We start from the raw sequence: 27,131 nt of genomic DNA, 5'->3' as shown, positions 1-27,131 counted from the left end.
TTGGAGGTTGCCTGTTCTGCCTCTGGTGCCGTAGGCCAGGGCAAACACATTTTGCAGGTAGCCACTGTACCCCAGTATCTGCAGAAATGCAAGCATACCCACGACCCCAAACAATAAGCTCATGAGGGCCTTCCCACTGGTTAGTGAGTAAATTCCGTACCCAGACTTTTGCCCGGGGCAGTTGTGTCTCACCTGCAGACTGCAATGAGAGAAAATGATTCAGAATAACAGGATTATTTGAATTTTGTGGTACAGTAAGATGATTAATTGTATACAAAGTTTTGCTAGTCGGCTCTGTGGGGTTTCTCCATGCATTCCCCTTTTCTGTTTGTCCTAAACACGCTTCAAGGTACCATGAGTGCGTTCGACAATGGCTTGGCCAGTAGGAGAATGTAGGATACCGAAGGTATGGTCCACACCCCATAGATGTAAGAACTGCTGCGTCTTCTCCAAGGCGTAAGCAGGACCATTATCGGTTTTCACAGAAGCTTGCATGCCCAGGACTGAGAAAGCCAATTTCCAATGGGCAATGACATCACGGCCCTTCTCTCCAGTGTGAGCAGTAGCCCACATAGCCAAGGAGAAAGTGTCAATAGACACGTGCACATATTTCAGCCGACCAAATTCTGGGATGTGAGTTACATCCGTTTGCCAAATCTGCAAGGCTTTTAGCCCTCTGGGGTTTACCCCCGCTGGCAAAGGCGCAGCGAGTCCGTGACAGTCAGCACAAGCGCTGACAATGTCGCACGCTTCGGTTGGCGTTAAATGAAACTGCTTCTGCAGGTGATGTGCACTTTGATGGAAGAAACCGTGCGATGCCTTGGCTTGTGCAATTTTGTCAGGCTGAGGCCCTACCCATGCAGGGTTTGCCAGCATGTCAGCCCTGGCATTGCCTTCTGTTAGAAAACCTGGTAAATTGGTGTGGCTTCGAATGTGCAGAATGTAATACGGATGCACTCAAGCCTGAATTGCAGACCACAAGGTTTGCAACAGCGAAAACAGAGCCACATTGTTCACCTCCTTCAGAAGTGAACAATCTAAGCGTTGGGTGATCTCTGCTACATAAGCAGAATCAGTAACCAAATTCAAAGGTTCCTGTGAGAATCGCTGAAAAGCCATGGTAACAGCCCTTAATTCAACTAACTGAGCAGAGCCTGACTCGTGTTCCTTCAGCACCTGCCATTCCGATCCCTCCTTCCAGGTAACAATGGCTTTCCCAGTTTTCCCTGAACCATCCGTAAAGACGGTGGGTCCTTGCACCGGCACTCGACTATTACTCGGCCGCAACAAAAGTACAGTTGATTTTGCCAACTGCAGTAATTTATGACTGGGCAGATGGTAAGTGATCTGCCCTGAAAAGTTTTGCAGCGCACTTTGCAAAGGAGCACTATGGATCAGGCTCCACTCAAAGTATTTGAGATCGGAATGACAATTACTGCAGGATCTGCAGCCATCAGTTGCAAACACCGTAGACGGCATTTGAATATCAGAGAAGCGACCAATTCAAACACTGTGGTCACAGTCCTTTTTGGCTGGTGAGGCAAAAAGACCCATTCTAGGATATGCAAATGATTAGGCCATTGTGCATTCCATTGGCCAATGATACCTGTAGGATGGAGGTCTGGAATAGTAATGAAAACAGTGATAGCAATGGACAGATCCACTTGATAAACCTGACAAGTGGAAACTGCCAGTTGGACCACTTGCAGCGCTCGTCACGCTTCTGGAGTCAACTCCCGAGGTGAATTCAGATCGGGATCCCCTTTTAATATATTAAAAAGTGGGGAAAGTTGCTTTGTGGTTAGACCTAAATAAGGTCGTAACCAATTGATGACACCCAGCAGTTTCTGAGCATCATTCAAGGTTTTAATCAAATCCAGGAATCGCACCTCTTGGCGTGGGATAGTTTGTTCCAAAATTTTCCAAGGAGGATGCTGCTGAACTTTCTCCGGAGCTACCTCTAATCCATAGGCATGCAGAGCAGCGAGCAGATGAGGCTGTATTCTCAGCAGCTCGTCCCGGGTGGACGCTGCCACCAGGATATCATCCACGTAATGGTAGCAGCGTGCATCAGGAAACTGCTTGCGAACTCCAGCTAAAGCTTGGGCGACATACCACTGACAGATAACTGGGCTGTTCCTCATCCCTTGAGGGAGGACCTTCCATTGGTATCTCTTAGCAGGTTCAGCATTGTTAATGGCAGGCACAGTAAAGGCAAATTTTGGTTTGTCATCAGGATGCAAAGGAATTGTGAAAAAACAATCCTTTAAATCAATGATCAGGATGTCCCACCCCATAGGAATCATGGTGGGAGAGGGCATGCCAGGCTGAAATGCCCCCATACCTTCCATTACTGCATTAACTTTCTGGAGGTCCTGCAATAATCTCCATTTCCCTGACTTCTTCTTAATTACAAAAACAGGCGTGTTCCAGGGGCTAGTAGAAGGTTCAAGGTGCCCCTGTTGTAACTGTTCCTGAACTAGCTGATGAAGGGCGTCTAAGTTCTCTTTTGGTAGGGGCCACTGCAGCTCAAAGATTGGTGTGTTAGTCAGCCACCACAAAGGCAGTGTAGGATACTGTGCGCCGTCACGCACAGTGACCCCTGCTAAAAATTTGTCCCAATCCGTATGCCCCAAGCTGCCAACACATCCCGTCCCCAAAGGTTAAGGGAAGAAGTGGTAGTAACATAAGGCCTAATTGTAGCTGTGTGCCCCTCTGAGTCCTTCACCACCACGGGCCGTTCACTTAAATAGCTCTGTGTGGTTCCTCCTAATCCTGCGATGGCCGATGCCACTGGGGATAAAGGCCATGAGGAAGGCCACGCAGAGAAGGAGATGATAGTTACATCAGCACCCATATCAATCAAACCTCGAAGCTGATTCTGGGGCGGATGGGCCTTGGGCAGGATCAGGGTACATGTCATCTGTGGCCTTTGGTCAGAGATGTCTGCAGTCCAGAAGGCCTGCGGAAGTCCCGTAGATCCACTGCAGTTATCTTCGTGAGTTTGTTGTTCTGTCCTGGGGACACAAGACTTAAAAGGCACTAATTTAGCAAGGCAGGTCTTTTCAGGAATAGTTACAGGGGGTTTTTGCATGGAGACCATAGCGCAAATCTGACCTTTAAAGTCAGCATCTGTAACTCCTGAGTGCACTAAGATTCCTTGATGGGCAACATCAGGTTTTCCCACCCAGCATCGCACTGGATCCCTGGGCTAAGGGTCCATATGCATCCAAGGGAGCCTTATATATACCGCTAGAGTCTAAGACGACTGCGGCTGCGATGCGGACATCAAACCCATCTGATCCCTGGGTGCTGTCTCTAGGGTGGCTGGGTAGGCCTGTGCCTGTACCTGTGCCGCTCTCTGGGGGAGTAACTGCATCGGAGAGCAATTCCCCCTCCTTGCACCCCAGCAGAAGTTTCCCAACAAAGGCCGACCATCGGCATGAGTCTGGGATCTACAATAGTCTGAGCAATGCCCTGGCCTGCCACACCTCTTGCACTGGGGTGTGTATTCTTTTTGTCTCAGCTTAGGCTTCTTCCGTTTTTTCGCCTGTTTTGGTTGCTTTGATTCACGACCAGAAGATGCATGAACAGCGTGCAGGAACGCAGCCAAAGCAAACCTTTTCTGGTTCCCGGATCCCGGCTTAGAGCAGGCTTTGACCATGTCTGTTACCTCAGGATCTCCTGGCAAAGCATCTATGATTTTTCTGCACTCCTCATTTGCATTATCTCTCAACTAACTGTCTTAACAACAACTGTCTGTTCAGGTTTGCCAAATTTAGAAATATATCCTCTGAGAGAAGGCACAACCACCCCTCCCCCACCAAGTTCAGGAAAAATAAATTTTCCTCGAAGGAAAGTGAAGGAGATAGAACTATTTATTTACCAAACACATGGGAAAAGGAAAGTGATGCTAAATAATTAAATCTCTCACTGTGGAGAGAAAACCTGGGAAAAGTGTTAGAGTCCTCCCTTTGGTCTCCTCGGAGCTGGGGCTTGGCCCAGGGCCAGGCCTGCTGTGCCCAGTAGAAAGTCCTTCTGATGTGCTCTGAGTTTGAAGCAGTCCAGTAGAAAGGAGAGAAAATCCGAAATTCCAGGGAAAGAAAAAACAAAGTTCAACTCTCAAGCTCTCTCTGGAGAAAATGAAAACTGGCCAAAAGCTGACTGGAAAGCAGCAAGCCGGATGCCTCCTCCCTCCCCTGCCGCAGCTGGGGAAAAAGGAAGTTGCTATCTCTGTGTGACCTTGAACAAGCTGCAAACTGCTTTGAAAAAGTTTTGCTCAGTTTTTCCTTCCCCCTCTCAGGCTCAGTTTAGAGGCATAGAAAGGCACAAAGTTAATTTCTGGCCATAGAGCAGTGACATGGGATACACATCATAAAGTCACCCCAAGACACTGTCTTAACCTGTCATCCTCAACCTGCTTCTTGAGAGAAGCAGCAACTTTCTCTACAAAAGAGAGAAATTACTCTGATTTCCCTTGAACTATTTCAGTATATTGCTTTCTAGGCGCAGACAACTCTATGGTTTTCAACAGGGCAGCCATGCCAACCTGCTGAGCTTGCTGCAGGATGCTAGAGGACAAAGTACCCTGTAGGCTGGGATCACAGAAGGAGCCAGTCCCCATCAAAGCATCCATTCCTCCTGTCCGTCTAGGATTGGCAGCAGGGAGCTGCATATTCCCTAACGCAGCCTTGTCGGCCAGCTTTCTCCAGGTTTTCTCAAAAACTGTCAATTGTACAGGTTGAAATAGAATTTGACCTAAGTGTCTGATATCAAATGGAGCAAGTAAATCTGTATTTATCACCCCTATTATCTGCATAACCTCAGCAAAACCTAGCCCACGTTGTGCCACCTTGGATTGCAGGTCCTGGGCAACTTTCCAAGCAATTACCTCATGCTTGTCATGCTCCCCTGAATCTGGGAGAGCCTTATACACTGGGAAAGCTTGGATCTCCCCTTTTGTGGAGTCACTACCATCCTGAACTTCTGGCACAGCCTGTGGATGGAGTGTAACAGCTTCTCGATTACCCCCAGAATCCTCAAATCTATTTGGCATTCCAAGGATTTCCAATAACCTCCAGTCACCCTCCTCCAACACTTGCATTTTAACTGACTCTAAGAAGCGGCTGTAGTGGATTGGACGCACTGTTACTGTGCAGTCCTGAAAGGTCCAGGGGTGAGACCGGCGCAGCCTTTTCCTTCACCGTGCGGCTACAGCCGCCTTACAACCTGGGGCCAGCACCTCATCTGCCTCACTTCCCGATGATGAGTCATCAGGCAAAGGCAACTCTGAGACGCTGAGAGTGAACAGAGGTGGGTGGGGAGGGGCACATTGGCTAGGTTGGCTAGAGGCAGAACAGACAGCATACACTACAGCTGGCTGCGCTGCAGTTTGAACAGCAGCCTCTTTTCAGGATACCGTCTCGGCCAGTCCCAACCAAACCAGTACTGGAGCTGCTGCCACCGTCTCTACAGCTGCGCCCGGCGGTGTGCTCGTCTCTTGTTCCGTGGCAGCGTTCAGCACCATCGCTGGCCCTTGCGCTGCAGCCGCGCCCGGTGCCGCCGCTGGCCCTTGCTCCGGGGCCACGTTTGGCACCACCACTGGCCCTTGCTCTGTGGCCGCATTCGGCGCTGCTGCCAAAACTGCTGCTGTTTCTCGCTCCCCAGCCACATTCGGTGCCGCTGCCCCCAGCTGCCGCTCTGCAGCCATGGCCGCTTCTGGGTTTTTCCAAGGCAGCACCACTTCCAGGTTTGCCACTGGCTGCCCTGCTTCTCCTGGGGGTGGCGCAGGCGGTGCTGGCGGCGCCGGCCCACTGCACCCCGCACAGCAAGGTGCCTCTGTTATCTGTAGCAGCTGTTTTTGCAGGCTGAGCAATTCTCCCAGCTGCCAGGCTATGCTCGGTAACTGTCAGCAAAGGCAGATGCTGTATTAAAATGTCAATGGCTCGGTTCTACAGCGATGCAGAATAGTCCAGTGCCAAGGAGGGCAGCAGACCACACCCAGGCAGTCTTGGTGCAGTCACGCCTGGTGGTACGCCAGCTAAGAAGGGACATCTGGGCAATTTTGGCTCTGATGGTGCATACGCAAGCAGGCTAGGAGCCGCCACGGAGGTCCAATTTGCTAAGCCGCTAATTCACGGCCCTGCCACCGAGCTGAGAGGCAAGGCATACTGCATGCCCTCCCGCTGCCCCGACACCCCCACCTCAGACAGCGCAGGGTCCCTGGGGGCCGTGGAGTCCTGCGACTCTGCAGGGTAAGGCGGTGCAGGCTCTGCCTGTGGAGCTAGGGGGGTTTTTCCGGATCCACCATTGTTTGCCCCCAGAGCCCAGTCAGCAAGGTCCCCCTCGAACATTCCTCCATCACTCATCACCAAAACAGGCAAGCCAGCCCTGCTGCCACAGTCAAGGTCGGTCAGCAGAATAAATAAGGAACGCCAGGTCTGGTATAATTCTAACACTGCTGGGTCCCCAAACGGGAGTTCGTGCCGGACAGCACAGCCAAGTTCCTGCCATAAGGCAAAGTCCAGGGCAGTATCTCTGTCCATGGAAATCCCTTTTAAAGTAGCCCAATCTAATAATTCCCAAACTGAGTTTTCAGAAATGGAGGTGTGCAATATGCTAAACACACCTTTCCAGACCATTACCACAGCGTCGGTTTGTGAGCCGCTGTTTGCCATTTCTCAGTCATGTCGGACCTCCCGGTCCCGGGAGGGACGGGGAACAGCGTACCTCTAGAGAAATTCAGCATGACTCGCAACAGCAGGACACATCAGAGAGTGCAGATCACGTCGGGCAGCACCAAATATTACTGCAGGCCTGAGCCATAAGGTATATCACCGTGTCCCGCAGCCATAGGGAGGAGGAGGAGAGAAGATCCAGCAGGCAGGAATTGTGCAGCAAGATTGATTTTTTAAATTATTTTACAAACTCTTTTATAGACTTTTTTCTTCATAGCCTAATTGAACAAAGGACCAGCCACCCCTTGGGGGTGATTGGCTAAAATCCTAAAACATCCATTGTCAAAATATTTTTCTACTATACCATAAACAAGACTTTTCAAGGTGGCTTGGTTGTTTACATAACTCTGCTACCTCTTCTGTGAGAGAGAAAAGTCTCTCATGGACTTAGAAAATAGCAAGAAAATCCTTGCTAGCAGCATTTTTGTACCTACAGAGTAACTACTCACTGCTCTCTGTACAAGTCAGACTGTTACTGGCTTTGCATTATTTCTGATAGTGTGGGTAATAATTCACGACATTGTGTTTCACAAATATTTAATAACCAATTAGCAACATTCATCAAACGGACCTTTCACTTCCCATTTCTGCTCATGCATAGGTACATCGGCCCTGCATTAGGGAACAAGTTATGTATAAAGTACATCTGCCGTATGTCCTGCTTTAAATTATAGCTGCAGGGTGAATTGAACACCCCAGTCTAATCTCCCTGCACCGGCAGTGCAGCACGCTGTACTGCATCAGCATTTTCACTTGAGCTTATTATTTTAAACAACTACAATAAAACACTGACACCAAAGAGAAAAATCTCATTGGGGGAAATATTTAAAAACAATGGCCCTGTTGAGATCACCAAAAAGGGTTCTATTTTAACAGGATCTAGAATAGCATTTTTCATATTTCAGCACATTTTTACCAAGCTATTCCTTTTTATTTCCTGAATTCCTAGTCTGTCCTATATTAAGGCTATCTTATACAGGATATCAAGAACAGAACAACAAAATCACTAAGGTCACAAAGATACAGAAAAGTTATCTGAATTAGATAGACACTTCAGTCTGTGCAGAAAATCATGCTATGAGAAGCCAGTGTCCATAAAGGAGACAGAGGTGTCCTGCAACTTTATTCCAATAAAGGGAGAGAATCCACTGGGGCACACACCCACACTGTTTTCTCTCTCAAGGTTTTGGAGGATGCAGCCTCCTTTTATCCTGAACTCCCAGCCACATGTTGCCCTCTTCCTTTTGCCATTGGCTGAGGTACTAGGAAGGTACAGCCTTCCCAAACCACCTACCTCATATTCCCCCCATAAACATATCATTTTCCCCCAAAGTTCAGAAACTCAGCCTTGTGCCAACCCATTTGTCTGTTTCAGGAGTCAAACTGTCTGGGTTCTGTAAGAAACCTGTGGCTTGAAGTTGGTAGAGACATTAAGACCCACTGTTTGTAAAGACATTAGCACACATCTTTCCTATCAAATCCATTTGATGATAACTTTTGAGGACATGCATTCTACATCACATCAATGTAGAAATACCTGTTAGTACTTCCTACTCATTTCTAAAATCCTAGTGGTTCACAGAATTAAAACAATCTTTTTTCAGTGAGTACATAAACTCTTATTATAATACCAGTATTCTCACAAACTCTTGGGTATTACCAGTTTTATATTTATTGGTATTTCCACTGATAACTGATTGCTTGACTAGGTAGTCATTAGCACTACTAAGTCCAGAAAATCACTTTCTTTTACAAGAGTGACATAATTTTAATAAAAGGGCCTTTACTGAAATTCAGCCAAGCCCAATCCAAACCAGCTAAATCAACCTTTAAGGCCTGTCCATTTTGACATATAAATAAGCTACCTGTCACACCTTTAATCCATGTGTTGCTTTTTCTGTAGCTATTTGTTGCATGGATTGTTATCTCAGTAAGTGCTGGCAATAGCTCCAGACCTCCCCGAGGCACAGGAGAACAGCCACCTCTTGCACTTAATAAAACCTGACAACAAGGGAGCTATCAGCTATGTCAGTGTTCCAGGTCTTTCTCAGCAAGGTTCAAAACCAGAGCACTCCTTTCACACAATAATGCTGAAAGAAAACAGCACTAAAGCAAAAACACCCACCACAAATACAGACCCTTAGTAACAACTGCCAGCACAAACTGTTTGCACCTATTGCCAACAAAACACATACTGACAAAGAGCACAGAAGGGTATGAATAGCTACTACACAGTCTTAGGGAATCTCTGAGTAAGTATATTCTCATTTTTTAAATTTTTTTGTTTCAAAACCAGTTAATTCATTAGAAAATCTCTGAATTCTTTTAAATTCTGGCACATGGAGCAAAGTCAATGGAGCAAAGGAACTTATTCATAGGGAATGGTTCAAGAAATCCTAGTGTTAGACAACAAAGGTAACACTTCTAAGTAGGGATGTGATGAGGACAAAGTACTCAAACCCTTCTATTCTCAGTCCCCTCACTAAAACAGCCAGATAGTGAAAACATCTGACTCACCTTCCAGTATCTCGGGAAGAACACATTTAATAATATAACCAGTCAAAAAACCTTTTCTTCTTCAGGCAGGAGCATGCAGTTGGATTCCAGTGGGAGGATGATGGTGCTTAAGGCAAGCAGAGAAACCTGGAACCTGGAACCACAGCTGTTTGCTCACAGGCACAGCAGTGGCTGCTGCTGCTGTCAGTCCTGGCACACACTGGTCTGCGCTGTTACAGGGTTGGAAATGTGTCATTAACAAGTGTCTGCGCTGTTACAGGGTTGGAAATGTGTCATTAACAAGTGGGACTGGAATAACAAAATTTATCAGCTTTCTTTCTAATGTCTACAGACAATAGTCAGGGGCAATATTAAAGACTCAATGATCATCGCTCACTTTTAATCTGCTCTCTATTCCAGATTCATTTCCTTTAGTGAGCACAACCACATGTCCAGGTGAACTCATCCAGCAAACAAACACAGGGTGTAGAAGCCACCTGGCTCTAAATGTGTATTGAAGGGTCAAGATTTTCTACATATTCACTGATACAACTAACACCATGGATATGCCATTGCTGACACAAGAGGGTAAACTCTGATATGGATTAGACAGATTGAAATAGCCTGTCACACTAAGAAGGTATTCTGCATGCTACCTAGTAATTAATCTATTTAAAATGCAACAGGAGAATAATTTAAAATGCCTGTTTAAAAATCAAAGAGATGAAACCAACAATAAGGTCAAATTTAGAAAGGAGAAATAAGAAGAAACTGAAAGCCAGCTATTATGGCTCCAGAATGATTTTATAAACATCCTCTATTGAATGAGGCCTTATAAAAATTAACAGAGAAGGATGTCCAACAGAGCCAAACCAGCAGGTAGAATGCAAATACAAGTTAACAAAAAGCAACTGAAGAGTGGCTTGTAGGTATTAAATTAAATCTTCAATATTCAAAATTTAATGTAAGTTCTTCATAAAACATAGAAAAAGCAAAAATTAAATGTTAGAGTAATAAACTCACAGCAACTGCTTCATATTGGAGATCTACTTCCCCAGTGCCCAAAGAAATACAAGCAAACAATAGGAATTGTAACAGAAAGGTCAGTGAATTTACTAAATTGCTTTTTTAAAGACTCTTACCTTTGTTTTAATCATAAAATCCCAAACTCAAAGTAGGGCCATACTATGAGTCCCTCTGGTGTCTTCCCTCCCTATGCAAAGAGCTGTTTAAAAAAAAAAAAACAAAAAAAAACACACCATCAGCAACACCTGTTTTTTAGCATCACATTAATGTGTATGGAGGGCAGCACGGAGCTTGGCTCACAGCTCAGGTCAGGTGCCCAGCAACCGTCTTCTGCAGTTCATGAGTTAGATAGCTTTGAATACAGGCATTGCTTTCAAGACCAAATACACAAACTACAAATTGAATTACAGCTGTAGGAGAACTATCTGTAAATAAGACATTGCAGGGGTTTGTACATTGTCACCCAGGTATTTCACATATGAATTGGTGGCTTGCATGCATATACTGCAGCAATAACTGGGCAGATGCTGTTTTTAAGCTCCTTAAAACAGAAAAAAAACACAGCAAAACAGGACAAGGACATGAAGAGAAATACCAATTTGCAAAATTTTTTTTTTCATTGTTCTTATGGGTTGTTGACAGTCCAAGTTCTTGTATGGAATGGAGTTTTTTGGTACAATTTGATATTGGTAAAGAAATCCAATCCTGCATCTGACACACAGTCTTTTTGGCTATATTGAAATTTAAAGGTTTTCAGAAGTTGAAAAATTACTACATTTGCCAACAGCATATTATATTTATCAACTGTGTGTCTTCAGGAAAATGAATTTGCCATTCTGTCAGAAACTGTCTGCTTTGGGAGGTGTGACTAGACTTTAGCCATTGGTGTAGAAATGTAATTCCTTCTTGCCGTTCATTGCTTTCCAGCTCAAAGGTTTATTCATGGACTATAGATTATATAAGACCTTACAATTAATTGTGGGTGAAGCAACTGTTTATAAAAAAATCAAACCTGATTGCATGCTTTGAATAAAAATTCACTTTTGCACATAAGTATGTTATGAGGAATCTTTATCTCACTCAAGCCCAAAAGGGAGTGCATGGCTGGCAAATAGCAAAGGAATTGAGCTCCCCTGCTTGCATTTTTATGCGTAGAAGCTTGCAATGTGTAGAGAAGTCCATAGATATGCCAGAGCAGCAGACTCAAAACAAATATTAGCAAGAGACAACCCTTGGAGAAACCAGGGTAAGTACATCTCAGCTTAGGAGAGAAAGGCAGGCTTCAGAGTTCAGTGATCTCTACTCATATCTGCTCACTCTGCACAAAAGTTAAGAGCTGGGACTGATTTCAAGGTCAAGGGTGTGACAGGACCTTTCACCTCCTGACACAGCAGAAGCTTATCTCTTCACCCCATATGGCTAAACTGGGCCAGACTAAGCTTGCCTTGTAGTGAGTTATCTCAGCTGAAAACATCCTTAGCCAGCAATAAACATCCTCCCTTAAGTGCATGGGAAAAGATAAGCAAAAATCCATGATTGACAGACACAGCACCTTTACAAACTATAAAAGACCACTATAATTTTCATAAAATCATAAATCTCTTACATACCCTCTGAGTATGTGGAGAGTTCCCCTCGAAAGTGGAGACATCCACCTCAAGTTACTTCCCTGGGATTGAGACGGAGGAGACTTCTGAGCACCACTATTATTCGTTGGTAAGTGACATTGGCTCCTAATCTGTACTATTTCTTTGCTAGCTTCACTAGTAATATAGGTGTCTTTTGTCATGCACTGTTTTTTTTATCTACTAGTAGTTCTTTTTAGTTTATCCTGTATAGTAAGTAAACCTGTTAAAACCTTATGCCTGTTTTTCCTTGTGTCTATTAAATAAATAATTCATGTTGTAATAGACCTGATCAGTCATTATTAAGAACTTGTGAGAGAGAGTGGTTTCAGGGTGCTGGCTGCCCCAATAAAGCTACTACTCACTGCAAGAGACCTGAGCAAAGGCAGGGGCTGTCTAAACTCCCTCACCCTATTCATAACAAATGGAAATCTTTTCTCAAGAACCATGAAAAGCAACAAATATAAGTAGGTTTGAAACCATTTAAGGTTGACCCATAATGACTGTTGCTCTTCTGTCTGGCAAAAGGACCTCCCCATCCCTCCTTAGGCATCATACATTTTAGAGGACTCAGCAGAAAAGACTTAGTGTTTCTTTCCTTGTTAGAGGCCATGTTTGGGAAGAGTGATATGGAACACGAAGGCTGAACACCTCTACCAATACACAGAGAGCTCCTTTGGTGCCACCTCTGGCATTGCGTCATGCCCCAATCACTCCATAGCCATCTGCTCAGGCCTTTACAAGTTGCTTTAAGAATTTCTGAGCACAAAAGTCTGGTGTCCTCCACTCCAGCTGTGTCTCCAAGTGTCTGGTCCCCTGGCCAGGCCACAGGTCCCCAGGCCCCTCGTTATACAAAGGGTCAGCAAGAGCCTCTGGCTCCAGTCTCCCCTAGAGCTCAACCTGCAGCTCCACTGCAGCTGCTCCTGACCTACCTGCACTGAAAGGATTCTTTAACAAGCTGTCACCATGGGGTTTTTTTCTGCCGGGGTAGAGTGTTTTGCTTTTGAACTCACTCCTTCAAGGTCTCCTACAGACATCATCACCCTCCAGGAAAGTCCTTGCAGAGACTCTGCCAGTGACCAGCCCCACTACCCTCCCCTCCTGTAAAAATACAAGAGTGTACCTTCCAGATTCTACTGATCATCGTAAGAAATAAAATGTACTCTGTGGATCTAGGGAGTACAGATCCCAGTCCTGATGGCACCTATCTCTAATAGCCAGTGAGTAAATATGAAAAGGCTGGAGTTATTAATCTGTCATACACTGCATGACAGCTCTTGAAGATACCATACCCATCACAACAGCTAATCTTTCAAAAGGCTAATACTTAATCACTAACATTTTTGTTAGGCAGAAAAACAAAAAGACTGAGTCCTGTATGTATTACATAATCGCTACCGAGGGATGAAGGTAATAGGATGGTTTTCATTAACACTTCATACTTATAGGAGGACAAAAATCAATATCAAATTTATTCAGGCAAGTGAAAAGCAATTTCAAGTGATTTCACAAGGGATTTCACTACCATCGCTTTTTTCTTCCCACAAATTCTAATAAAAAATATTATGATCTGTCCAAACATAAGACAAATAGAAAAAGCAAGATACTGTCAGCTCCTCAAAGGCACAGGATGAAACTGCCTTTTTACAGCTGGATAACTGTCTTACCAAAAATTTTGTTTTCTTTGGAATCCTAAGCAAGTCTGCATCATCTTGCTAACAACCTGTGATACACTTGTTGCACAATACTAAGCTGATCTCTTTTTTAAAAAGCACCTATGATACAGATTTTTCCTATGGCAAATTAAAAAATTTCTTTTTTGTGCACTTTGCCCTTTTGTGCCATGAACAAAGGTTTAAATTACAGGGATTTTGAAGCACTTTCTAACTTTGCTGGTACTGTTAAATATTCTGCTGCATTTTGCCTTTTAAAGAACTGGCTTTGAATTCACAGTCAAACATCTGACAAAAGATGATAAATGATAAAAACCACAAGTAATTCGGCAGCAGCTCCATTTTCCACAGAGGACAACAAATGCTGAAAAGTACGAAACATGATTAGTAACTGTTTAGTTTAATCTGTGACTTGACCCCTTTCCATGAATTCTCCACATACCCTTTCAGAGTCTGTCACAATGCTGTGAGGGGGACAGAGGGAGCAGGGGCAGCCCCAGCCTGGTGTATCAGGCCCCACCAGTTCCTACAAAGCCCACCAAACTAGGCTCTTCTCTTTTTTTTCCTTTTGTTTGTTTGTTTTTGTTAGAGTAGACTTAAAAATCTTTAGAAGTAAAATTCTAAATTACTTCTATCAGCACCATTATTCCTTGATGCATCTTTACTGCAGCTGTTTGGTTTCAAGTGCTTTTGGTCCCCTTACCGACAGCTTTTGCAGAGTGTGAGGTCCATCATAACTCCTTTTAAAAAGTTCAACATCTAGGGAAATTTGTGAATTATTTGCACTATTCAAAACAGATCTAAGATTGCAAAAAGTTGAGCAGAATTTGAATACCAAACTATCACTTGTCAGCCAAGGTGTTTTAAGTAAGATCAGCTCCTGGTGCTGCTTATCCATATGCAACTGTTTAGAGGTAAACATCATCTCTCTTCCAGTGGCAGAAATCAGGGTTGCTGAGTCCACCAGGGTGGGTTCCTAAACCCCTCTGAGCTCTGCACAGAGACACGCATCTCCTCTTCCACTTCCCTGTGGTGGTACAAAATGGTGTGTTTGCTTTGAGGATGATGGAAATAACCAGTTTGTTACTTCTTCCATCATGTTTTCCATTGGGAAATGGAGCTTGTGATGTTGGGAAATGTTTCCCAGGTTTCCTGGGAAATATTAATGGATGGAAAAGCAAGCCTTGAATTGCAGCAGTGTGCTGAAGGCCTAAATCTGCAATGCATTTTGGCACATTTCAATAAATCTGTGCCCAAAATGAACAAAAATATGTCAAGATATGCTTACTTCCGTAAGAAGCAATCCAGAAGAATCCAGACAAAGCCCACTCAAGTTCAAGTGAGAAAGCACATAAAAACTCCCAGAAACATCTCCACGTCTTTGTGAATACTGTTACAAGGCTACAGGGCTGCCAGTCTATGAAAATTGCCATCAGGAAACCTTTGGGAATACTGCATACAGGATAACTGTGACCTTAGTATGATATTTATATTGGAGAACCACTGAAATGCTAGCAATTATGTTTGCACTGCTAAAAAAATCCCAGAATCAGTATTTGGATTTATTCACTTTAATTAATTATAATACACAAGAAGATGAAAGAAATTTTAAGGGACAAAAAGCTGCCAATTAAAGGGGTCTGATTGTAGGAAATGTCTTGTTTCATAAAAAAATTACTGTATCAATACTGCTATGCTTTTAGGATGCTGTGTAATTGACCATCACCTAAAAGCAGGGAAAAGGGAGATAGCAAGGGAATATTCTGGGGAAAACTGAAGAGGTTTTTCTTTTTTCTTTTTTAATTCTATTTTAAAAACTACAGGAGGAAAACATAAATAAGTATTTGGAGGTGCAGAATGCACTTAAAAGCCTTCTCATTTTCTCTCAGCAAAGTGTGAGTTGGCAGGTGTGAAGGACCTGCCTTTGACAGGCTATCAATCTACAAGGATGAATCTAACTCTCATTACCATTAGCTAGGTTAATCACAGAAATACAATATTTATATTCTCATTTCAATTATTTATGTAGAAACTTCACAGAAACTTATAGCTATTCTCAGAGACTACTGTTATATATACAGTTATAAATTTATGCTTATAAGGTTATGCAAGTCAAAGCTGAAGTCACACTGTGATTTTCCCACAAAACACAAAAACCCATCTCCTACATGAAGTCATCGATAGTCCCACCAGCAAGAAACAGATTAGCAGAACTGCAAGAAGGGCCAGGGGCTACGTCTTGGTTTAGAAACAAGTTTAGGAGAAAAACACTCTGGAATGAGTGTTTCCTCTAAGAAAAAGGGTTCCAACAATCCCTTTCTGTCAGTAAGAAGTTAATACTAGTAGATGAAAGTGAAAAAAGCCAACCATTTATTGACAGAGTGCCCACATGGCATGAAAAAAAAAAGAATAAATGCTAGATATTGAATTGTCAGACCTTACACACACACACACACACACAAACACTGGCACAAAAAAAAAACCCCAAAATGCAAGGTAAAGAAAAAAAACCACAAGGGCTGTAACATGGTGGGGAAAAAAAACCAAACGGCGCCAGCTCCTGTCTCAGGGAAGGGAAAAAAAACAAAGGGTTCACACAGCAGCTTGGGCAAAACAGGTGAGAGCCTGGTGTGGGTCCCCTATTCACAGCAGATGGATTTGGTGTCCTTTCTCTTGTCTCGGCTTTTCCAAGTCTGGGGCTGGGATGGGGCGGCCCCTCACCTTCCCCAGCTGATTCATCTCCCATCGATTGTTCTCTCTGATCTCAGACCAAAATCAAACTGTCCAATTCAAGGAAAAAAAAAAAAGACGCTGAAGGATTGCTGTCGCAATCTCCAAGGCCAGAAAAAAACTTGCCTAAGCTAACAAAAACCAAGCTAGCTAAGCAAAAACAAGAACCCAGTCCGCATGGCACAATGGACACCTGGTGAGTGAAGCTTTGATAAAGCCCACGCAGAGCCCCAAGGCTCCCCCCTCCCCCAGACCCACCTTAAAGCTATGGCAACTATCTCTGAGCATAGAGCAGACGATCAGAGAATAGAAAAACTGTGGGAAGAGATGGAATAAAGTTGAGTTTCAAGCTGTAAAACCTGCCTGCAGGGGCACATGGCAGCACAAAGGAGCACATGGCGGCACAGAGAGGCTTGTCTCCACCGGACTCTGGGGGAAGGAGGTGTCACACAGCAGACCCCTATGGAGAGGAGCCTGCCAGAAGCTGACAGGCGGGTGAACAGTGAGTGATCATCCTGTAGAAGGAAGTGTGTTGCTGATGTGGCAACACAGGATAGGTCATGTAGTGAGGATTACCATATAAGGAAATACTGTGCCTTAGAAAAGTGTATAAAAACAGCTCATTTCTTTGAATAAATGATTCTGATTCCCTGCCGGTCTGGGTCCGTACCTCAATTGCTGACAAAAAAACACCCCAAGATAGATCAGCACCCAGGTACATCTCCCTGGTGGACTTTAAATGTGGACTTCCTGAAGGGACTATGCATCAGGAAACATCCAAGCCACTCATTTCCATTCCCAGATTTGTCACTTGCATATCAGATAGCAATTTTAGAATCCAGGTTTGCCAAAGCGTCAGATATACACCTTTTACCAGTCATTAGAGACCAGTTACATCTGTCCACTTTGAGCTTGTTCTCAGACATACGGACTAAGAACTCATATTTAACCAAGCACGGCACAAGCACAGGGCTATAAAGGGCACAGATGATCACCACTGAGCCCTTAGCAATGCAGAATAGACAATATTTGTTGTGCATGAAAGATGTTAATCGAGTTTATCCTCAAAGAACTCCATAGAGTTCTTTGGAAGAATTCTTAATGAAAACTTTGGAAGAAGATGTAAGGGCTATGTTTTGCCATGCCAATGTATTCTACTGCCTAATTATTTCACCTATAGCTAGCCAGAACTTCCCTCACTGCAGTTTAAGCCCTATTTCTCTTCATGGTACACACTTGGACTTATGAGAGCATATGTGTTGCAAAAAGATTAGAGGATCAGGGACATGGATTATTAATAAAACCAAATCAATAAAAGCCTGCAAGCAAAAGGCCTGCAAGCAAAAACCTCCATAAGAAAATCCCTGTGTGAGAAAGAAGGGAGTTTGAGAATGTGCAGCTGTGCAGATAAGACCCAGAGAAGGGAGGGTGAACTCTGAATTCTTTTAATCATAACATAACTAGTAGAAGCTTGCCAATGTAGTCTAATTATGTAGAAGCAGAAATGTGCTTTAATAGGTTTTAAGCCACTTAAAAGTTAACAAGCTGGGATACTGTATAAGCACCTCCGGATTGCTAATAAACGGAGCTTGCTTTTATCAACCATATTGGCTGGGACATCAATTCCTCCCCCCACCGGAGTCCACAGACCTTTTCCAACACATATGGATATTTATGATCTTTTGAAACTATTCAATAGTGTCTCTACCCAGACAGATGCCTTCTCCATTGGCAGACACAGCCAATCCCAAACTATGTACAGATCAACTACTTTCTCACTAGTAGAAACTATTGTTTGGTGCAAGGAGAGTTTTAAATTCCACTGGGAAATTTCACAGCTTTTGGGGTAGCAATGCTCTTCCTGGCCTGCTGTTAATCAAACCATCAAGTCCATCTAGGTACCAGTGCAGATTATTGCTTATTTATGCTGAAATGCTGTCATTATAGTTAACAAAAAAAATCCCATCTGGTACTTTAGGCTGGCTTATGTCTTTTTGGTTTTGTCCTTAGAAGTTCCTAAGCAAGCTAAAAATGCCAACTATCTCCAGTCATGTTAAGATCAACTGAGCCCAGCTCCTTTTCTGGGCTTATGTCCTGCTGCATTATCCAAATCTTTATACTTTCAGTACTCCACATATCCTCCAACTGGCTCAGCTGTGCATTCAGCTGGCTGGCTTCCATTCTGCTTCATGGTACACTGAATACATTATAGACATCAGATTTGAGGTCCTCCAGATATTGCTGTGGCTAATTTCTGATTATCTAGGCTTTTCATAAGCTGCTCTCTCATACGCAAAGCCTTCCAGTTAACAGCACTGGAGCTGCTGCCATTCCCACCATTGTAGTCTCAGTGCTTCTCAGATTAGTTTAAGGATATAAAAAGTACTGAACTGACTTGGTATCCCATTGCTCACAGCAGCTGAGGTGCAAGGGAGATGCAAGAGGCAGCCCGCATTTACTGTGCTCTTCCCAGGCTGACTCCCCGCACTTCCAAGAACCTCCCTTGTGATTCCCTGACTCAAAGGGCAGTGTTTAAAATGGTAATTTTCAACAAGTTTTAACATAACTTTTTGTTTAGATTAATGATGCATGTATGCCCCTTTCAACACACAGCAGTGATGAGAGTTCACCGCTCGCTCAGTCAGCAGACTCACTCGTCTATGCCCAGGAATGCCACAAGCTGCCTGGAGAGACGGCACAAGCGATCCAGCAGCTCAGTGGCTCCGATACACGGCAAGTGATAGCTGTTGGGCTATAGTCATAAGCAGAAGCAAAGAGGTAGAAATACAGCCCTGACTCCATGCCTGTATTCCTGTTTTCTTTATTCCTCCTGTCCCAAGAGGGACGAGAGAACCAGTTCACAGAAGGGGAAAGCAGGAGCAAACAGGGGCAGGCTAACTGCAATCAGCTGCCTTAATTTGGGGGAGGGGAACAGGGAAAGCAGGGGATGGACCTGTGGTAACCAGCCACTTGGACTCTGTTTCGGGGGAGTCCGTGCTGCTTTCAAATTCTACCCACGCTTGGAACAAAGGGGACTCAGAGCACATGGCAGAGACAAGTCTAGACATGCCCGGGCAGTGTCGGGGCCAGGCTACACTTCGGGCAGGCAGCAACAATTCACCTTTTTTTTTTTCTTTAAAGCTGGACTGTGACCCTAACTTAAAGTGTACAAAACAGTAATAAAATAACAGTGCAAAACATAATTGAAATCCACTGTCCCTATAACCCAACGCTACCCAGGATGTCCCTAAACCAGTCCCCCAGTTCTTCTTTCAGATGGTTGATTTAGTTCTGGTCTCCTTATGAAGACGTGGAATGATTTGACTGCAAGATGTAAAGTTCATGCAGCGTAACCCCTCAAACTTATTCTAGGGCTGTGGGACAGTCCACGCTGCCATTGATATGGCTTTCTAGGAAATCAGGTAGGGGAGAAAACTCAGGAGGTTAGTCAGGACATCTATGGTATGGGGTATCAGGACGAGGATCTACAAAATAAAGTACAAAATATGAGTGCAAACAGCATAATTTAACTTAGGAGATTAACATCAAAATCCAGTGCAAAGGGCTCAAATGGAGGTGTAAAATCAGGATCTTTTTTACAGCGTCTCCTCCAGGAGGCAGTTTTTACCCCCTTGGCCCACGCTTGGAACAAAGGGGATTCAGAGCACATGGCAGAGACAAGTCCGGACATGCCTGTGCAGTCCTGGGGCCGGGCTACACTTCGGGCAAGCAGCAACACAGCAGAACACTGGAATGGCTGATACATGGCATCTCTCAATGGGCCCAGGGTACAAAGTTCTTGTGCTCTCACTGCAATCAGTTGAAGACATCAGTGGGCTCATGTTTAAATAGAGAAAGAAATTAAACCACTTACGCACAGAGCTTAAGATGGGCTTCTTTCTCTCATGACAAAATGATTAACAGCTGGCATCTGGAATTAATCAATTATTCCTCCTCCAGCAGTTATTATTACAATTGCTTTTCTTTTTTAACTAATCATTTTGGGGAGAAACAGAACTCCTTAAACATCCTTCATACTGTGTCCAGAAGCAATGGGAGCCTAATACTGGCATCCTCTTTGAGACAGATACAAAAGAAGGCAAAAAGAAGGATAGCAGGGGATCACACAACCCTCTAGCTCCATGTCTGTCTCCATTCCTGAACCAGGAATAAGTTGAACCACTGTAGGACATTTAGCTGTATGAAAGCCCTACGAATGCCCCCTCTTGCCAACTTTTTTGGTCCTGACAAAGCTCTCCAGCATCTAGAAGAAGGAGGTGGGTGAGCACAGGAGCATGCTTGGCTGCAGCACAGCCCCCTTACCAACTTCCCTTTCAACAACAGAAATTGTCACAAACCCAGAGAGAAATTAAACTCCCTTCTGTACAGAAGATCCATATATAATGTTCCAGAGGACGTGAAGTATAAACACCTCCCCTTGGCAATTCACAATAAAACCTTTGAATAACATAGAGTAGTCAGGCACATTAATTATGGCTAAGACCTGTATTTTTTCCCCAAGAAATGCCTTTGCAGCAAAGAGAGGTAGGTAGTAGCTATTTGGAAGGAAAAAAACGCTGTGGTTTTGGCTTACAGGTACTCCCAGAAGAAAGGTCAACTAAGACACCAGAGCACATTGCACTAAATAGACTCAGAGAATGGAGACTGAACACTTTACAAATTTCCCTGCATCAACATACCATCATTCAGAGGTCCAGGATGGAAGCAAAGAGATGCCAGTCACTGTTTGTCGGGCACTCTTGAATATTGGTCAGACACCAAGGAACTGGGGGCTTTGGGGGACTGGGGAGCTTCCCATGATTGGGATGCAGTAAGGCACTGGAATTCAGTCCTAAGGGCTCTGTGATCTCTCTTCTGCAACTCCAATCTTGTTGCAAAAAACTTATAGCTAAAACTTTTACTTAGGATTTAAACCTCTGCCCTCTCCATTTCCCATTCCTCAGATTAAAACATTCTCTGATCCAAATAATAAAGAGAAGGCTCTTCATGACGCCTCGCATTTTAAACTGTTGTACAAATGTGTTTATCTCATTTAAATTATAAGTATATATCATACAGTATATATTACTGTGGGGTATGCCCAGCCCCCACCCTGGAGGGACGTCTGCTGAGATAAGGAGAGTGCTTAACCTCCCAGCAGGACTTCCTGGAAAGGCAACCACTTTTCAGCTATGGTGAGAAGACAACAGGAAAGGCAACCACTTTTCAGCTACGGCGAGAAGAAGACAGACCCAGAATCCTCTGGGAGACCCTATGCAGATCCTTTGTAACCCATTGGCCTTTACCCTCTGACACCCACCCCCTGTATCCCTACAAAGCTAGCCCTCTGCCCCTGCGAGGGAGAGAGAAGCTCGTCCCTGGCCTCCCTTCCCCGGGTGCGGACTAATAAAGCTACCTCGTGAGGAACAGCTATACGGGCCTCTCGTCTCTCTCTCCCTAGTCTGGCCTGGAGATTGCCCGCAGAGCAAGAGCTGAAATCACGAGCTGAGAATCACTAAAGACCTGACAGCCTCTCTGCATGGGCCCTCTAGCTAGCAGCTGAGGGAAGACACCAGGCCCCAGGAAGATGATCTCTCTCAGGACCCTCTCTCTGGACCAGTCACAGCTTCCTGGGTCAGAGCTACTGACACCACATCAGCAGCAATATATTACAATGCTGATTTATACACATCCTCTGTATGCTTTTATAGGCAAAATTCTTGCAAAAAAAAGAATAGAATAGAATAGAATAGAATAGAATAGAATAGAATAGAATAGAATAGAATGACTGAAATTGAGAGAATTTGTGCATTAAATCACCAAGCATAGGCAAAAATATTTTGCCACAAGTAACCAAAAAACTTCACAGATGGGGAAAAAAAACATATATTCAGAAGAATAAATATATTCTGGAGATAATATTATGTGAAGCCTACTTAAAAAGGATTTGGAGAAGAAGTATGAACAACATGATCCAACAGCAAAAGAAAATGTCATTAAGTACATCCATAAAGTGCTCTTGACAAGGATGAGGAGGATTTCTTCTTTTCAGTCAAATAAGAACAAGACATAGAACATCCAGAGTACAGGCCAGGCCAGTCCTATTCCCAACACAAAGAATACCAGACTTCAACATGTTCTATAGTCTGAAAGCTAAAAAAGACCGTTGGGGTTCCCAAATATTCAACAGCTGAAAAAACATGTTTGTTCATCTACGAGTATTTTCCATGTCTCTTTCACTTTCTTGCATTGTAGTGTCTGCTCTCCTGGGAAATTAAGAAGTTCATCTTCTTAGAAGATATGCCTAAGATAGCCCTTAATTTACCTCCAAATTATTTATTTTATTAGATACGGCACTGCATCTTTCTTTGCTTTTGAATAATCCCATTTTCCAATCCAAACATTCCACATTTATTAGAATATAATTGCTGATATTTTGGATATATGGTTTTAGATAGAAATCATTGTTTTAAAGATATGCTACACCATATACCCCAGTGACAGGACTTTATTCTGATTTGCTTTTCTTACAGGGATTAATTGAACTTTCACACAGCATTTTTAAATTTACAGTTACTTGGCTGCCCATCTTCCAGCTAGTGAAGCAAAGCTGTCCATATATCTTACACAGTAAACTTGCTGCAGTCTGATAACATACCCGGATCATTTCCATCCCAGCCACAGGCATATTCAACATATTTTATATTTGTAAGCTTATTCTAAAACACACTTTGAAGTTGTCAGTGGTATTGTCTTGGTTTTGAAAGACAGGTGTCTGCAAAGGAAGGCAGAAGCCTCCCTTGAAGTGGCAGATATAACACCTTTCCCTCTGAGTTATTATAATTTTGAAATCAAGGGCCTTTAGGCAAAGATGTGGGAAATAGGAATAACAGTTCTTTACTATATATATATATATATATATATATATATATATATAACCAGTCAAACAAAACAACAACAACTCTGGCAGTAACAGCAAACACAAACCCAGTGCCAGCCTTCTCGGCTGTCAGGCTATTTCCCCTCGGGTGCAGTTCCGCTCACAGCCGGCAGGGGCAGTGGCAGCTCCCGGTGAGCAGGGCAGGTGCGATGGTTCCCCCGCGGCTGCAGGGGGCGCTCCGGAGCGAGCTTGGGGAGCACACGGCACTGGGGCCCTGGGATCCCAGGGAAGGATGGAACAAAGGCTTCACAAACCCCTGGGCAGCCGATCCCAGACTCTCGGGAACAGCAGGCTGGAGCGGCAGGCTGGAGCGGCAGGCACAAGCACAAATCCCGGGTGGCAGACAAGATGTACCCAAAAGGGGAACCCCCCGGAGGTCTCGGCAGGCAGGGTGAGCATGGCTACAACGCAGCGAAGGCTCGAAGCAGCGGCAGGGCAGGGCGGCCACAGCCCAGCCTCCAGCAGGGCAGGGAAAGCGGCTTTGGGACTCCGGCGTTGTTTCCAGCAGAAAGAAAAACGGCCGAAAAAAAAAGGAACCAGCAGCTCCTTTCTCTGCAGCTTCTCTCTCCAGACGCTGAGAGCGAACTGACCCCACACCCAAATGAAAACAAAAAGCGTAGTCAGGTCTTTTGTCTTCTCTTAAGTATGGCCATTTGTCCCCTAGCAACATGCGTATGGGAAAAAATTCCTTTAACAGGAAAAAAAAACTAGGACTAAACTAAAACCCCAACAGGTATAAAGCCAGAAAATTTTAAACCAAAATACCCTGACATATATCCCTTTCTAACTGGTCAAATTGCTAAAAAGTGCTTTCTAATTCTGAGTATTTTTAATAAAATCATATTAGAAGATGAGAAGGCATAGAAATCTATAATAGTCCTTTTTAAAAAAAATTTTAAAATCAAAAGAGGTTCCATTCTCCCCCTCGAGGAAGATTGGCTCTTTTATATCATGTAGATTTACATACTGAATATTCAGTATCAGTTACACATCTCTCTCCAGTGCCAGAAACAGGTCATTAACTTGCTTTTTTTCTCTTAATTATGAAGTCAGAAAAATTAATTTTCCACTTGTTTTGAACAGGAGAGACAAGTTCCCAATTAACTCAGCATTCAGGCTCCATCAGTGTCGAGCTTGAAAACTTTTCCAAACACAATGGCAGCAGTACCACTGACGATTTTTCCTATTTATAGATCTTGTACTTGCCCAGCTGAAGGCACCAAGTGCCTCTGGAATGGGTATCCACAAGTGGGGGTGCTTATATACTTTTCTTTATATACCCACAGCATTTTCCCAAAGGGGAGCATAATTTCAGCTGATGTGGACCGAGTTACTGTGAATCAAGTTGTTCTGTTCCAGAGCAGAGCATTTGCAGCCTGTTAGAAGCAGTAAGTTTCTGCTGGCGTATTTTTTTCATCTGGCACTCCACTAATCACATTTCAACTTGTTCTGCTCTTCATTCATCAGTTATGTTGAATCTGAACTTCCACTTACTGTCACTGGGGGGAAAAAAGCAATATACTGCAGCACTAATTCCCTTCCTTTTCATTTAATTTTTGATCTCTGCATCATAAAATGCTCTGTAAAATTTGCTAAATGTGTTTCATTTAAAATTACTAATCTATTTCAGTACCAGGTTTAAACATTTATATGCCTTCATTATATTTTCACCAACTGGAATATGATTAGCAATTTTTTCTCCAAAGATGGGTGGTCAACACCTCTCAAGAGCTATTTATTCTGTATCCCCTTATCCCCAAAATGATAAGGTTATTTAGATGAAAGGAAAGGCTTATCAGCACATCAGTATCCAAATTTTGACTCCTACTGACTAGTGGTTTACAAGCTCAGAAAAAACCCTCCCAGCACAGTCTGAGCATTTTCCTGTGGAGCTTACTACAAAGAGGAGCTTGGTTCAGTCATCTGCTAGGCTAGCTTTTTCTCCCTCAAAAATAACTTGATATTCCCAGGAAATTTTCTGTAATTTTTTATGATATGAAATCTTAACACCAAAGATCTCGCATCAAGATTGAATGATACACTGCTCCTTAGGGACAAAAAGCCAGAACCATTTCCAAGTTCTCACAGGCTGTCTTAGGTTACAATGTAAGATGTAACCAAAAGCATGTATTCTATTATCATCTTCACATGCTGTTAAAGCAGGTGGGGCAGTGTTTGTTATCTCCTACCATGACTCATCCTTGATAACTCCCTCTGGGAGCCATCTCTGTTTAATGGGCTATCAAGCACCCACAGCATGACTCATGGAATTACACCAACCCATTATGAGATGCTCCACCCAGGGGGGAGGAGCCAAGCATTCCCACCTGGATATAATCTGGGGTTTGGAACAGCACAAGCAGCCCTTATCTATTAGATTTCCAGAGGACAAGAGCTACCACTGGACCTTCAGGTGGAGACCAGACCCTTTGCTACAGGATCACTGCTTCAACAGGATCACTTCGTCTGGACTGCTACCACCACCCTGACAGAGGGTGTCAGGTTGTATCCTGACTCTGTCAGTGTTCTTGTACTATTGCATTTATTTTAATTCTCCTATTAAATTATAATTCCAACTTGCAATTTCCCACTGGTTTGTTTTCAGACTAGTACACAGACCACTGAGTTTGAACACTGAAGAATGCTCTCTCACAGGTTATCCACAGAGATGCCAGGACAGGAATTCTGCTATTTCTGACAATAGTAACAGACTTCTAGGGAAGTCTTCAGGGACTGCTTTGGATCCTTCAAATGCATCAGTGAAACTAAAAGTGGGATCTCTCAGACCATAACACTAAGAGAGGGGAAATTTAACATTAGAAGGGATAAAAAAAAGTAAGATCCCTCATAACAGTAGAGGAAAAAAAAGAACCAAAACAACCCACGTAGTATACACTGAATGTTCTAGCTTTCTGCCAGCATGCTTGTAGAGTAGGCTCTGAGGACATTCAGACTTTAAGGGTACAAACAGGCCTTTAACCTCAACCAAAACCTTGAATACCAGCTCCTCTCCCAGTCTGTTCTTGCTGCCTTTCAGCACGTCACCTTTAGTACAGTCGCAACAACCTGTATAGCCATAGACCTCTTCTTCCTCCTCCTTCTCCTCCTCCTCCACACCATCACTTCACTGTCTTAATGGTAACAACAGGCACAGAGACATCCAGCAACATGTCAACAATTTCCTTCATGACTTATTCATCGTATTGCCAAGATTCTGATGTAAAGGTCCCCTTCAGTCCTTGGAAACTGCCATCACAGCTGCTGCTGCAACAAGACATCAACAGCCAAAGCCAATACACACAAAAGCTAAAGAAAAGGGATTTAAAAGAAGTGTTTGGAAGAACCAATCTAGATAAAGTCAGACCAGTCTGCTCTCCTCTACATCAAACAAATACCTTTTAGAGTTCCAAATAACAAATCTGGAGGCTGTAACACCAGATTTTCTCATCCTTCTCTACCTACTTAACACAGCTAACTGCAGAGCTGTGTCACAAGTTCACATGTGAGATCTTGTGAATCCACCTGCTGCCGAATCCAGGCAAGGCCCAACAGGTGGATTGAAACATTCAAAACAACCTTGTCTGTGCTCTGAAAACCATGGAGAGGTTTTCCTAATGATTTTTATTTCCAAATTGACTGTGTTTGAACAGAAGCATAAGGATCAAGGCCTGCAGTGAGCTCAAGGACATTCTCTCTCCTGCCTCTGAAACTTTAAGAGCTGACAAGCGAGCAGCACCCAAAGCAAGCTGCCAAAATTAAAAAAAAAAACAACCTAAAGTAATCCTGAAAAGATGTATTAAATGACCTGTGATGGCAAATTTGAGATAAGACAATGAAGCCCATGAGTGGACCGTATTATTCAACCCCACTTCATGGACACAAGTAACAAAAAGCAGAACTGACA

General features: G+C 43.7%; 2 long non-coding RNA genes across 3 annotated transcripts; one reads left to right on the top strand and one right to left on the bottom strand.

The window, feature by feature from the left end:
- Positions 1–9,262: 9,262 nt before the first annotated feature.
- On the bottom strand, positions 9,263–11,593 carry LOC138112777 (uncharacterized). Of its 2 annotated transcripts, none has more exons than XR_011151831.1 (3): positions 11,514–11,593; positions 10,376–10,458; positions 9,263–9,463 (listed from the first exon to the last, which is right to left on the bottom strand). It is a non-coding gene; the product is annotated as an uncharacterized lncRNA (long non-coding RNA). The 2 variants fall into 2 exon arrangements; XR_011151830.1 differs by having other exon boundaries at positions 11,490–11,568.
- A 131-nt stretch (positions 11,594–11,724) lies between these two features.
- Positions 11,725–21,314, top strand: LOC138112154 (uncharacterized). The gene is made up of 2 exons (XR_011151573.1): positions 11,725–11,975; positions 20,884–21,314. It is a non-coding gene; the product is annotated as an uncharacterized lncRNA (long non-coding RNA).
- The last annotated feature ends 5,817 nt before the right edge of the window (positions 21,315–27,131 follow it).

This window comes from Aphelocoma coerulescens, chromosome 6, assembly GCF_041296385.1.
Source record: "Aphelocoma coerulescens isolate FSJ_1873_10779 chromosome 6, UR_Acoe_1.0, whole genome shotgun sequence".
NCBI lineage: Eukaryota > Metazoa > Chordata > Aves > Passeriformes > Corvidae > Aphelocoma > Aphelocoma coerulescens.
The sequence above is the reverse complement of the archived record's forward strand: the minus strand, read 5'-3'. Positions and strand labels throughout refer to the sequence as shown.